This window comes from Nerophis lumbriciformis, linkage group LG13 (genome assembly GCF_033978685.3).
Source record: "Nerophis lumbriciformis linkage group LG13, RoL_Nlum_v2.1, whole genome shotgun sequence".
Taxonomy (NCBI): Eukaryota; Metazoa; Chordata; class Actinopteri; order Syngnathiformes; family Syngnathidae; genus Nerophis; species Nerophis lumbriciformis.
Genome location: NC_084560.2, coordinates 35977509 through 35992584, shown reverse-complemented (window position 1 = coordinate 35992584; position 15076 = coordinate 35977509). Strand labels below are relative to the sequence as shown.

The 15076-nt window shown below is 37.2% G+C and overlaps 1 protein-coding gene across 3 annotated transcripts in view; it reads left to right on the top strand.

The window, feature by feature from the left end:
- Positions 1 to 15076, top strand: part of LOC133613398 (contactin-associated protein-like 5) — a 314549-nt gene that overhangs the window by 240624 nt on the left and 58849 nt on the right. The gene's annotated exons all lie outside the window — the stretch shown is intronic.

Below are 15076 nucleotides of genomic sequence, written 5' to 3'. Positions count from 1 at the left end.
ATATAAACTGAGTAAGAAGGATCACCAGGACAGAATAGGAATATTTTCTAGTTTATTCCAAAGCTTTGGGAGGTCAACTCAATCAATACATTCGTATCGGCTGCTCGAGTTGATCTAACACTCGAACGGAAGAGCCTACTTCTTGCAAAACGAAGAAGGCCCCCACCTGTCTGAAAAGGAACACGGCTTCATTGTTCCACTACAGATAAGACAAAAGGGAGTATTCCATCTCATACAGTGCAGGCCCTCAAGGTAACACACATAGTTTACTTGCGGACATAAGATTAGACTATGAATTAAAAAGAAATAACTCTTAAACATATATATATGCATTCTTCACAATAGATAGATAGATAGATAGACAGTACTTTATTGATTCCTTCAGGAAAATTCCCTCAGGAAAATTAAAAAATTCCAGCAGCAGTGTACATAATTGAGATCGAATTTAAAAAGTAAAAATTAAATAATGGGGGTATAAATGGAAACAAAATAGAAAAATATTACAATAAGAATAAAAATAAATAGCAACAATGAGAATAAAAATATAACAGTAAAATAAGAATATAACAAGAGAAACTAGGCACTAGTGACCATGTAATGAAAAAGTATAACATACTATGGAGCCAGAACACTGCCAGTAAGAAGTCTTTTTTATTTTTTATTTTTTTCGATACCAAACCTTACTGGCAGTGTTCTGGCTCCATAACATTTGTTTTAAAAAGTAGTTCAAACGAAAAAACTGCAAATACGCCTAAAAAGGTTTTTATTGTTTGTCCTATGGCGCCATCTATGGCGAGCATCGTGCTTTTTTTTAATACATTTTTTTCAACCGGAGTGTGGCGTTGGCCTACCAGCTGTCAATAGCGTTTAGACTCGTATGGATTCTTCATTCATCACTCCAGGCAACGTTTGTAAGTTTTACAATATAACTAAAACTGTTCATACTCACTAAAGCGTCCCATGTGTGATGTCTGTAGGAGTGTTTGCATGCATATTTGTACGCGCTGTCCTAATGTAATCAAGCTAGCGTCGCTAGCATTAGCTAATATGCTAACTAGAGATGTCCGATAATATCGGACTGCCGATATTATCGGCCGATACATGCTTTAAAATGTACTATCAGAAATTATCGGTATCGGTTTCAAAAAGTAAAATGTATGACTTTTTAAAACGCCGCTGTGTACACGGACGCAGGTAGAAGTACATCGTGCCAATAAAGCTTAAAGGCACTGCCTTTACGTGCAGGCCCAGTCACATAATATCTACAGCTTTTCACACGCACAAGTGAATGCAAGGCATACTTGGTCAACAGCCATACAGGTCACACTGAGGGTGGCCGTGTAAACAACTTTAACACTGTTACAAATATGCGCCACACTGTGAACCCACACCAAACAAGAATGACAAACACATTTCGGGAGAACATCTGCACCGTAACACAACATAAACACAACAGAACAAATACCCAGAACCCCTTGCAGCACTAACTCTTCCGGGACGCTACAATATACACCCCCACTACTCCCTATCCTCCCCTCCCCCACCTCAACCTCCTCATGCTCTCTCAGGGAGAGCATGTCCCAAATTCCAAGCTGCTGCTTTGAGGTATGTTAAAAAAAATAATGCACTTTGTGACTTCAATAATAAATATGGCAGTGCCATGTTGGCATTTTTTTCCATAACTTGAGTTGATTTATTTTGGAAAACCTTGTTACATTGTTTAATGCATCCAGCGGGGCATCACAACAAAATTAGGCATAATAATGTGTTAATTCCACGACTGTATATATCGGTATCGGTTGGTATCGGAATCAGTAATTAAGAGTTGGACAATATCGGATATCGGCAAAAAAAGCCATTATCGGACATCTCTAGTTGGAACGGTTTGAATTGAATGAAAAATGTGGAAGGTAGAGTGCGCTAAAATCTGGAGAAGAAGGAGAATAAATAGATGCATTTTGGAGCATTCACACAACAAGGTCCACCCTTGTTATTTTGACCAGTATGTGTTCATCCAAACAAACACTATTTTACTATAGCATTTTTGTCGAAGTTAGCTGTTTTTCAAACTCTAATATTCACAACGATATCTGCCGCTTATAGTCCGGTGCGGCTAATATGAGGAGAACTATTTTTTCCTTGTAAAACGTGGTGGGTGCACTGCAAAAAGTCAGTGTTCAAAAACAAGAAAAAAAAAAAAAAAAAATTTGGGGTATTTTATTTGAACTAAGCAAAATTATCTGCCAATAGAACAAGAAAATTCGGCTTGTCAAGACTTTCCAAAACAAGTAAAATTAGCTAACCTCAATGAACCCAAAAATACCTTAAAATAAGAATATTCTCACTAATAACAAGTGCACTTTTCTTGGTAGAAAAAAAAATTAAGACCTTTTTTGCTCAATATGTTGAAAAATATTCTTAAATTAAGTAAATGCTAGTGCCATTATCAGGCATGTGATTTGACCACAATGAAAAAGACTGAAAACATTTCCGGGGGTCTGGGGGACGAAGCTCCTGGTTTTTCACATGCTAAAATTAACAAAGAGAGCACCATTTGAAGAAAATATTTTAGTGTTTAAAGACATGAAAACATCATTAATAGAACATACATAACCCAATTATGCTAATGAATCACTGTATATGGTTCAGTCCCAACAGTATTTAGTCACATCCACAGGTGTCACATTGATCAGTGTTATTATCACTAATAACAATTCACAGTTTTAATGTATATGCCTAATTGCCTACAAGTTTAGTTATAAATATAACAAAATACCAAATGTAAACATTTCATTCTTTTCGCCAAAATAGGATATACATTTATGAAAATAATTAAACATGTTTAGTATTGTTTACTCAAATTTGAAAATAGGAAATAATAATAATGTGAGGACACTGACATATTGCATGAAACAAGTGTGAAAATATTTACCTTCAAGATTGTTACACCACTGACAATATTGTTTCAAGAGACTACATAAGAACTTAATATTACAAAATAGTATTATATGCAAATTTATTTCAAATAATTTGTTAACTGGAATCAATAATGCGACTCTTTGAATTTCTGTAATTTCAGAATATATTTTCACATGGCTTTTTATTTTTAGAAAAACCCATTTATATTTCGCAAAGCAATAATTGGTTGATATTTAAAACAAACATGCGTATTTCGCAAGCAAATATTTTTTAGCTTGCCTCATTTTTAACAACCCTGTCTGTAACTGAAGTGGGTTGTTTGGGTGGATCTTTCCTCTCGATGTCTACGGCAGTTGTCGATGTAAACAAAGGATGAAGTCCGTAAGGTTTGCTCACTTTCGGTTGACATCCAAAAGTACCAGCTAGTGAAAAGTTTGTTTTCCTTGCTTCAAGTTGTTTCATATGTTTGGCGTTTCGCATGTACTTCCAAAGCCTTGAAACCTTGTGATCCATAGTCAATATTATCATGACACCACGTGCACAAAACCTTTCCGGGACAATCGATTTTCCGAATAAAATCACCGAACAAAGTCGTAACTTCCTTCTTCCCAACAGTATCAGTGATTTCCCTTTCCATCCAGTCCCATCGAAACTTATTTTTGACATGTTTATCAATTTCTTTTACTCGTAAAGCGTCCTTTCTCTTGAGAACCGACATTGTTTACATATGGAAAATGGCGGTAATAACGATTATGAATGATGACGTTATTAACGTCATCATTCATAACAGATGCATACCTGCCAACTACTCCGGTTTTCCTGTAATTAGTACGGTTTTCATCAACCTATTCCGGGTTACGGTTGCAGTGATAAAAAATACGGTTTTTCATTCATTAAAAAAAATATTTTTTTTTTAAGTTTTATTCACGAAATCGCGTAACAACAATGACAATCGACACTGCTTCCCGTAACTTCCTATCGAGCCATTCCGAATGCCATGCGCGAGGCTATTTATAGCACCGCTGTCAAGCACGAGGCCATTGTTTCCAAACGAGCGAACGATCATGGAATCAGCCGGAGAAAAATCGCATACGAGTCTTAAACCGAAAAGAAAACTGCAGTCATTCCGTGAAGAATATTAAAAAGCCTATCCGGAAATAATTATCCGTTCCAAAAAGGGTGAAAACTACGCGAATTGCACCTTGTGCAGACAAGATTTTTCGATCGGACACGGAGGAATTAGCGATGTAAAAGACCACGTTGGGACAAAAAAACACAAGTCTAATGCCGTTGCTAGCGATACAAGTGGAAAACTTTCAACGTTTTTCGTCGCCCAAACAGATTCTTTGGATGTGATAAATGCCGAAGTTTTATTTACGGAGGCAATAATTGAGCAAACAAAAAGGTAATGACACCAATGTTATCTATTGGAATTGTTTAGTACTGTTATACTGTTAAAAGTGTTTATACTATTTATGCTTTCAAGTCCAAGTTGAAGAAATCTTGTTAAATGTTGACAGCATAACTACCAAAATACAGAAGTATGTCCTTAATATTTTTGCAGTGCTATTTCTGTTGAAAAGTTAAAATGATTACATTAGAGATGTGATGTGCCACTTTTCAAGTGTTGATGGCTTAAATTAATTTTCATTAATTTTTCATATTTTGAATTCTTTTGAAAGGCTTACAAAAAAACTACATTTGAATTGTAATTCCATGCTATTGACAGGACTATTAATTTTAATGAAGTTAGCTTACCATATTTACAGTATGATAATTGTGATAGAAATGTGAATTTTAGGCACAGAATATTTTTTACAATTGAACAAGGCAGTAGATTATACAAGCTTGGACAGAAAGTTAATAATGACACCAATTTTTTTTTTAATGGAATTGTTTAGTACTGTTTTACCATTTGTTTACTGTAAAAAGTGTTTATACTGTTTATACTTTCAATTAACAAATTGAAGTCTTGTGAAAGGTTGACAGGATAACTGGCATTAACTGTCAAAATAATTTCAAACTATTGAAGTTAGCTTACAGAATAAACATGTCAATCAACCCATATGATTTTTGCTGTAATATTTTTGTTTTGAAAAGTCACTGTGACTGATAGAAAAGTGATGGTTTTAGCAACATTTTAACCTGTCTGAATGCTAATAATCATTTTGCGTCGGGGGGCGAAGGAACCCCCCACCAGGACTTTGTCCTGGACCTACCGGGGCCTGCGGCCACTGGACCCTGGCTACTAGGTTTTTCTGATTTCAAAAGTTTGCAGGTATGCAGATGTCCTGATTGGTCACAAGGAACATATCGACCAATCAACTACGGCGTAATATAAACTACGTCTCGAATCTTGATTTAGGGTCGGAAAAAAAAACGGAAAAACGGGAGATAATATTTTTTTTCTTCCCAAGATTAAAAAAGACGGAATTCCGACTTTAGACGGAAAAATCACATGCCTGCATTATCTTGACATAATGATATGCGCTCGGCATCATGATTTTTTTTTTCATGCTTGAAGTAAGAAATTATTTAAAAAAAGCAGTTTTATACTTGTGAGTGTTGATGACACGGCTTTGCAACAGTTGATATTCTAGTTTCAAGCATGTTTTACTCAATCTAGGTCATCAAATCTCAGCAACAACCTGTAATATCTTACTGAGATCATTTAGGACCAAAACACTTAAAACAAGTAAAACACTCTAACATAAAATCTGCTTAGTGAGAAGAATTATCTTATTAGACAGAAAATAAGCAAATATCACCCTTATTTGAGATATTTAATCTTACTTAGATTTCAGTTTTTACAGTATGCTATGGCGTCACATTAGTGCCAAAAATCCGAGCGCATAAAAACTGTTATCGCGCGCTGATTCTCCACTTCGTGCGCGCGCGACACCCTTTTGCGCGCGTGTGGTGCCTTTTTGCGCGCGCGCGGTGCCTTTCTGCGCGCGCGCGACGCCTTTCTGCGCGCTCTCTGTGTACTCCGGGCATCTCTCCTCGCGCTGTCATGTTTCTTTTTGGCACTTTGGAGGCGGGTATGCTTAGACGGCCCCTTCTTTCTGATTGGTCAGGCGAAAAATGCTGAAAAATGCTCAGAGCCAATCAGAAGTATAGCAGGGCGGGTCATCGTCAATATGTATCAAGATTTACGGAGGAAGAAGTGGATAAAAAAATGTCGCGCGTTGATGAAGGTTATTTCATACCACATAAACACAATACAGGGTAATACAAAATGTGACCCAAATAAATAATAAGACAACAAACACCATAATCACATCTTTCAGCCAGAACTGGTCCACCAGCAATAACATCCAACCATAACATTATTTTATATTTTCACTTCTTCTTGAACATTTGTTTTCTAATTTATGGAATTTCTTTTGATTCAGCCATAAAATTAATGAAATAATCTTTGAATTTTGTTTTTAAAATGTTAAAAATAGCTTTTAATAATGTATTCTGAAACAGTTTAAAATAATCAGAGAACTGACTAACACTGACCCTACACAACTATGTTGCACAATTAAGTCATTTTTTTTTTAAAGCGAAAGAGGTAATTTCAACAGGTACAGCATCCTATGTCATATCTACATGTAATAAGATTTGTAACAAGGCAAACCGTTTGTAAATTGGTTGAAAATCGAGCAAGTTATGGTAATGTCATTAATACATGTACCATTGACATCAATGTAATGATTGAGGCTAGATGTCCGAGGTAAGATGGCTACAACGTTGCTACACTGGAGAATGATTGGTCATATGAAAAATGCTCACAGCCAATGAGAAAGAAAGGGCCGTCTAAGCATACCCGCCCCCAAAGTGCCAAAAAGAAACATGACAGCGCGAGGAGAGATGCCAGGAGTACGCAGAGAGCGCGCAGAAAGGCGTCGCGCGTGCACAGAAAGGCACCGCGCGTGCGCAAAAGGGTGTCGCGCGCGCGCACGAAGTGGAGAATCAGCGCGCGATAACAGTTTTTATGCGCTCGGATTTTTGGCACTAATGTGACGCCATAGTATGCGGCGTGTATCGCTGGTTTTGATTGATTGATTGAGACTTTTATTAGTAGATTGCACAGTACAGTACATATTTCGTACAATTGACCACTAAATGGTAAGACCCGAATACGTTTTTCAACTTGTTTAAGTCGGGGTCCACGTTAATCAATTCATGGTGCGCTCTATAGTCGGGAAAATACGGTAACCTTTGCGAGGCTGAAGGAGGCGGGCGTCACGCAGCGGGAGACGAGGGCTTTTATCGCCGCCTCTCGGCTTTCGCTTTACGTGGACTTGACCTCAATTAGAAAACACATCCCGGATGCAAACAGCTCTCAGCGTGACGACCCGGCGTGCATAATCATAACCGAGGAGGGATTTTCTCCCAGGCAGAGTAAACACTGCACGCTGGAAGAGAATGGAGTCGTCCTTTCATTCGACTCCACAAACAAAGGCTGACTTGTTGGAAAGATTGTTTGCGGTTTTCTTCTCTTCCTCCGTCACGCGGGCGGGGGGTGGCGGAGGGGGGTGGCACTGTCAGGTGCAGACAAGAATTAATTAGCTTTTCTTTTTTTTTTCTTTTTCCACGGATGCAAAATGTCAGCCGGCCGCACAGATGGCGCCTGAGCGTCGGCTGCGATACGTCCGCGTGACAGCGAGCATCTTTTACGCTGACATTCACCGCGTAAATATCCGACCTGATTTACGGCTTTTTATTATGAAACAAGAACAACACCAGGAGGCATAAAAGTTACGATGCTTTTTTTTTTTTTTTTTTCCCGACACTGCAGCAGCATGGTCGGGGGGGGGGCTAAATGTATTTGTGGAACCAAATCTGTGTTAAGCAAACATTCCTTGCATGTCTTTAGCGCAATACAGTAAATCTTTCCATCGAGGTTGATAGTGGTCGATATCAATCAGCTTGATTGTTGCAGCCTAAAATGCCGGAATTGAAATTGAACTGGACTTGTGATTCTCTGAATGTGTTATCAGTTTTACGTGTTCTTTGTTTAAGTGTTCCACTCATTTAACACCCATACTTTAAAGTAGGTAGCACTTTACTATAATCAGGTAGTACTTTCCCATCTTTATCCTGATCAAGTAGCACTTAACCATCTCTAATAGAACCAGGTCTGCGTTTAGCTACCATAATCGTTGGCACTCTTCTTCCTTTATCGTAACTGGTAAGACTTTACTTTACATAATCAGGTAGCACCTTACCATAATCAGGTAGCTCTTTGCCACTTTTATCCTGACAAAGTAGCAGTGAATCATCTTCAATATAACCAAGTAGGAGTTTAGCTACCTTTATCGTAACCTAGTAAGTCATTATCTAACATAATCAGGTAGTACTTTACCATAATCAGGTAGCACTTTCCCATCTTTATCCTGATCAAGTAGTACTTAACCATCTCTAATATAACCAGGTCGTCGTTTAGCTACCATAATCGTTAGCACTTTGCTACTTTTATCGTAACTGGTAAGACTTCACCTAACATAATCAGGTAGCACCTTACCATAATCAGGTAGCTTTTTGCTACTTTTATCCTGACAAAGTAGCAGTGAATCATCTTCAATATAACCAAGTATGAATTTAGCTACCTTTATCGTAACCCAGTAAGTCATTATCTAACATAATCAGGTAGCACTTTCCCATCTTTATCCTGATCAAGTAGCACTTAACCATCTCTAATATAACCAGGTCGGCGTTTAGCTACCATAATCGTTAGCACTTTGCTACTTTTATCGTAACTGGTAAGACTTTACCTAACATAATCAGGTAGCTCTTTGCCACTTTTATCCTGACAAAGTAGCAGTGAATCATCTTCAATATAACCAAGTAGGAGTTTAGCTACCTTTTATCGTGACCCGGTAAGTCATTATCTAACATAAACAGGTAGTACTTTACCATAATCAGGTAGCACTTTCCCATCTTTATCCTGATCAAGTAGCACTTAACCATCTCTAATATAACCAGGTCGGCGTTTAGCTACCATAATCGTTAGCACTTTGCTACTTTTATCGTAACTGGTAAGACTTCACCTAACATAATCAGGTAGCACCTTACCATAATCAGGTAGCTCTTTGCCACTTTTATCCTGACAAAGTAGCAGTGAATCATCTTCAATATAACCAAGTAGGAGTTTAGCTACCTTTATCGTAACCTGGTAAGTCATTATCCAACAAACACGTAGTACTTTAAGACCTGTATCCTGTTTAGGTAGCGCTTAACCATCTCTAATAGAACCAGGTCTGCGTTTAGCTACCATAATCGTTAGCACTTTGCTACTTTTATCGTAAATGGTAAGACTTCACCTAACATAATCAGGTAGCACCTTACCATAATCAGGTAGCTCTTTGCCACTTTTATCCTGACAAAGTAGCACTGAACCATCTTCAATATAACCAAGTAGGAGTTTAGCTACCTTTATCGTAACCCGGTAAGTCATTATCTAACATAATCAGGTAGTACTTTACCATAATCAGGTAGCAGTTTGCCACCTTTATCCTGATCAGGTAGCACTTAACCATCTCTAATAGAACCAGGTCTGCGTTTAGCTACCATAATCGTTGGCACTCTGCTACCTTTATCGTAACTGGTAAGACTTTACTTAACATAATCAGGTAGCACCTTACCATAATCAGGTAGCTCTTTGCCACTTTTATCCTGACAAAGTAGCAGTGAATCATCTTCAATATAACCAAGTAGGGATTTAGCTACCTTTTATCGTGACCCGGTAAGTCATTATCTAACATAATCATGTAGTATTTTACCATAATCAGGTAGCACTTTCCCATCTTTATCCTGATCAAGTAGCACTTAACCATCTCTAATATAACCAGGTCGGCGTTTAGCTACCATAATCGTTAGCACTTTGCTACTTTTATCGTAACTGGTAAGACTTCACCTAACATAATCAGGTAGCTCTTTGCCACTTTTATCCTGACAAAGTAGCAGTGAATCATCTTCAATATAACCAAGTATGAATTTAGCTACCTTTATCATAACCCAGTAAGTCATTATCTAACATAATCAGGTAGCACTTTCCCATCTTTATCCTGATCAAGTAGCACTTAACCATCTCTAATATAACCAGGTCGGCGTTTAGCTACCATAATCGTTAGCACTTTGCTACTTTTATCGTAACTGGTAAGACTTTACCTAACATAATCAGGTAGCTCTTTGCCACTTTTATCCTGACAAAGTAGCAGTGAATCATCTTCAATATAACCAAGTAGGAGTTTAGCTACCTTTTATCGTGACCCGGTAAGTCATTATCTAACATAAACAGGTAGTACTTTACCATAATCAGGTAGCACTTTCCCATCTTTATCCTGATCAAGTAGCACTTAACCATCTCTAATATAACCAGGTCGGCGTTTAGCTACCATAATCGTTAGCACTTTGCTACTTTTATCGTAACTGGTAAGACTTCACCTAACATAATCAGGTAGCACCTTACCATAATCAGGTAGCTCTTTGCCACTTTTATCCTGACAAAGTAGCAGTGAATCATCTTCAATATAACCAAGTAGGAGTTTAGCTACCTTTATCGTAACCTGGTAAGTCATTATCCAACAAACACGTAGTACTTTAAGACCTGTATCCTGTTTAGGTAGCGCTTAACCATCTCTAATAGAACCAGGTCTGCGTTTAGCTACCATAATCGTTAGCACTTTGCTACTTTTATCGTAAATGGTAAGACTTCACCTAACATAATCAGGTAGCACCTTACCATAATCAGGTAGCTCTTTGCCACTTTTATCCTGACAAAGTAGCACTGAACCATCTTCAATATAACCAAGTAGGAGTTTAGCTACCTTTATCGTAACCCGGTAAGTCATTATCTAACATAATCAGGTAGTACTTTACCATAATCAGGTAGCAGTTTGCCACCTTTATCCTGATCAGGTAGCACTTAACCATCTCTAATAGAACCAGGTCTGCGTTTAGCTACCATAATCGTTGGCACTCTGCTACCTTTATCGTAACTGGTAAGACTTTACTTAACATAATCAGGTAGCACCTTACCATAATCAGGTAGCTCTTTGCCACTTTTATCCTGACAAAGTAGCAGTGAATCATCTTCAATATAACCAAGTAGGGATTTAGCTACCTTTTATCGTGACCCGGTAAGTCATTATCTAACATAATCATGTAGTATTTTACCATAATCAGGTAGCACTTTCCCATCTTTATCCTGATCAAGTAGCACTTAACCATCTCTAATATAACCAGGTCGGCGTTTAGCTACCATAATCGTTAGCACTTTGCTACTTTTATCGTAACTGGTAAGACTTCACCTAACATAATCAGGTAGCTCTTTGCCACTTTTATCCTGACAAAGTAGCAGTGAATCATCTTCAATATAACCAAGTATGAATTTAGCTACCTTTATCATAACCCAGTAAGTCATTATCTAACATAATCAGGTAGCACTTTCCCATCTTTATCCTGATCAAGTAGCACTTAACCATCTCTAATATAACCAGGTCGGCGTTTAGCTACCATAATCGTTAGCACTTTGCTACTTTTATCGTAACTGGTAAGACTTTACCTAACATAATCAGGTAGCTCTTTGCCACTTTTATCCTGACAAAGTAGCAGTGAATCATCTTCAATATAACCAAGTAGGAGTTTAGCTACCTTTTATCGTGACCCGGTAAGTCATTATCTAACATAAACAGGTAGTACTTTACCATAATCAGGTAGCACTTTCCCATCTTTATCCTGATCAAGTAGCACTTAACCATCTCTAATATAACCAGGTCGGCGTTTAGCTACCATAATCGTTAGCACTTTGCTACTTTTATCGTAACTGGTAAGAATTCACCTAACATAATCAGGTAGCACCTTACCATAATCAGGTAGCTTTTTGCCACTTTTATCCTGACAAAGTAGCAGTGAATCATCTTCAATATAACCAAGTATGAATTTAGCTACCTTTATCGTAACCCAGTAAGTCATTATCTAACATAATCAGGTAGCACTTTCCCATCTTTATCCTGATCAAGTAGCACTTAACCATCTCTAATATAACCAGGTCGGCGTTTAGCTACCATAATCGTTAGCACTTTGCTACTTTTATCGTAACTGGTAAGACTTCACCTAACATAATCAGGTAGCACCTTACCATAATCAGGTAGCTCTTTGCCACTTTTATCCTGACAAAGTAGCACTGAATCATCTTCAATACAACCAAGTAGGAGTTTAGCTACCTTTATCGTAACCCGGTAAGTCATTATCTAACAAACAGGTAGTACTTTACCACCTGTATCCTGTTTAGGTAGCGCTTAACCATCTCTAATAGAACCAGGTCTGCGTTTAGCTACCATAATCGTTAGCACTTTGCTACTTTTATCGTAACTGGTAAGACTTTACCTAACATAATCAGGTAGTACTCTACCATAATCAGATAGCACTTTCCCATCTTTATCCTGATCAAGTAGCAGTTAACCATCTCTAATAAAACCAGGTCGGCGTTTAGCTACCATAATCGTTGGCACTCTGCTACCTTTATCGTAATTGGTAAGACTTTACTTAACATAATCAGGTAGCACCTTACCATAATCAGGTAGCTCTTTGCCACTTTTATTCTGACAAAGTAGCAGTGAATCATCTTCAATATAACCAAGTAGGAGTTTAGCTACCTTTTATCGTAACCTAGTAAGTCATTATCTAACATAATCAGGTAGTACTTTACCATAAACAGGTAGCACTTTCCCATCTTTATCCTGATCAAGTAGCATTTAACCATCTCTAATAGAACTAGGTCTGCGTTTAGCTACCATAATCGTTAGCACTTTGCTACTTTTATCGTAACTTGTAAGACTTCACCTAACATAATCAGGTAGCACCTTACCATAATCAGGTAGCTCTTTGCCACTTTTATCCTGACAAAGTAGCAGTGAATCATCTTCAATATAACCAAGTAGGAGTTTAGCTACCTTTATCGTAACCCGGTAAGTCATTATCTAACATAATCAGGTAGTACTTTACCATAATCAGATAGCACTTTCCCATATTTATCCTGATCAAGTAGCACTTAACCATCTCTAATATAACCAGGTCGGCGTTTAGCTACCATAATCGTTAGCACTTTGTTACTTTTATCGTAACTGGTAAGACTTCACCTAACATAATCAGGTAGCACCTTACCATAATCAGGTAGCTCTTTGCCACTTTTTTCCTGACAAAATAGCAGTGAATCATCTTCAATATAACCAAGTAGGAGTTTAGCTAACTTTATCGTAACCTAGTAAGTCATTATCTAACATAATCAGGTAGTACTTTACCATAATCAGGTAGCATTTTGCCACCTGTATCCTGTTTAGGTAGCAGTTAACCATCTTCAATATAACCAAGTAGGAGTAAGAGCACATCTCAGAAAATGTCCGAAATTGGATAAGTGATCGGATTTTGAGGCTGATAGGGATTATTTCTACCACGTTACCTTATGTTCTCATGTGTGCTACCTAGCCCTTATCGTTGCAAATTTTAAAATACTACTTCCATTTCTTTGTGGTACATTTGTGCCATAAAAATGTTACTTTGTGTCATAAGTTATCATAAAATACGTTTTTATATAGCTTTTATGTTATGAACTATTATAGTTTTTATGTTATTATTTATAACCAGCTGCCCCACATTGTCAAAATATGTTTGTGCTATGTTTGTGCTGCAAATGATTGTTGTCTAACTATTGTAGTGTTTATGCTACTAACTATTCTATTTGTCGTTAGTAACGTGTTTTTATTCATAGCCCCTGCCACCTTGTCAAAATCTCCCCAACCTTGTCCCAAACGTTTGTGCTGCAAAATATGACTATTATAATTTTTATGTTAGCTATCATACTTATGTTATTAATCATAACCAGCCCCCCCATCCAACCTTGTCAAAATCTCCCCAACCTTGTCCCAAACGTTTGTGCTACATTTGTGCTGCAAAGTGAGACTATTATCATTTTTATGTTAGCTATCATACTTATGTTATTATTCATAACCAGCCCCCCATCCAACCTTTTCAAAATCTCCCCAAACTTGTCCCAAACATTTGTGCTATATTTGTGCTGCCAACATTTTTTTGTCTAACAATGGTCGTTTTTATGCTATTAAGTATTACATTTTTTATGTTAACATATTAATATTCATAACCAGCTCCCCAACCTTGTCCAAATCTCCCCAAACTCGTCCCAAACGTTTGTGCCACATTTGTGCTACAGACATTTTTTTCTTTAACGCATATATTTTTTTAAGGTAACATGTTATTATTCACAACCCAAGCCACCTCCATCTTGACAAAATCTCCCCAAACTTGTACCAAACGTTTGTGCTACGTTTCTTCTGCACAACTTGTTTGTTTGACTATTATAGTTTTTATGTTACCTATTATAGTTTTTATATTATTAACATTGTATTATTCATAACCAGCACCTCCAACCTTGTCAAAATCTCCCCAAACTTGTCCCAAACTTTTGTGCTACATTTGTGCTGGTTTGTGCTGCAAAATGTTTGACTCACTATTATAGTTTTTTTATGGTAACTATTATAGTTTTTATGTCATTAACGTGTTATTGTTTATAACCAGCGCCCCACCTTGTCAAAATCACCCCAAACTTGTCCCAAACGTTTGTGCTATATTTGTGCTGCCAACATTTTTTTGTCTATGATAGTTTTTATGCTATTAAGTATATTTTTTATGTTATAACATATTAATATTCATAACTAGCTCCCCAAACTTGTCCCAAACGATTGTGTTATATTTGTGCTGCCAACATTTTTTTGTCTAACTATGATAGTTTTTATGCTATTAAGTATTATATTTTTATGTTATAACATATTAATATTCATAACTAGCTCCCCAACCTTGTCCAAATCTCCCCAAACTTGTCCCAAACGTTTGTGCTATGCTTGTGCTGTTAAACTAGTTTCTCTGACTGTTATACCTTTTATGTTAGCTAATATAGTTTTTATGTTATTAACGTTTTATTATTCATAATCAGCGCCCCCAACCTTGTCAAAATCTCCCCGAACTTGTCCCATTTGTTTGTGCTACATTTGTGCTGGTTTGTGCTGCCAAATCTTTGTCTCACTATTGCAGTTGTTATCTTAACTATAATAGTTTTTATGTTAACCATTATAGTTTTTATGTAGTTAAT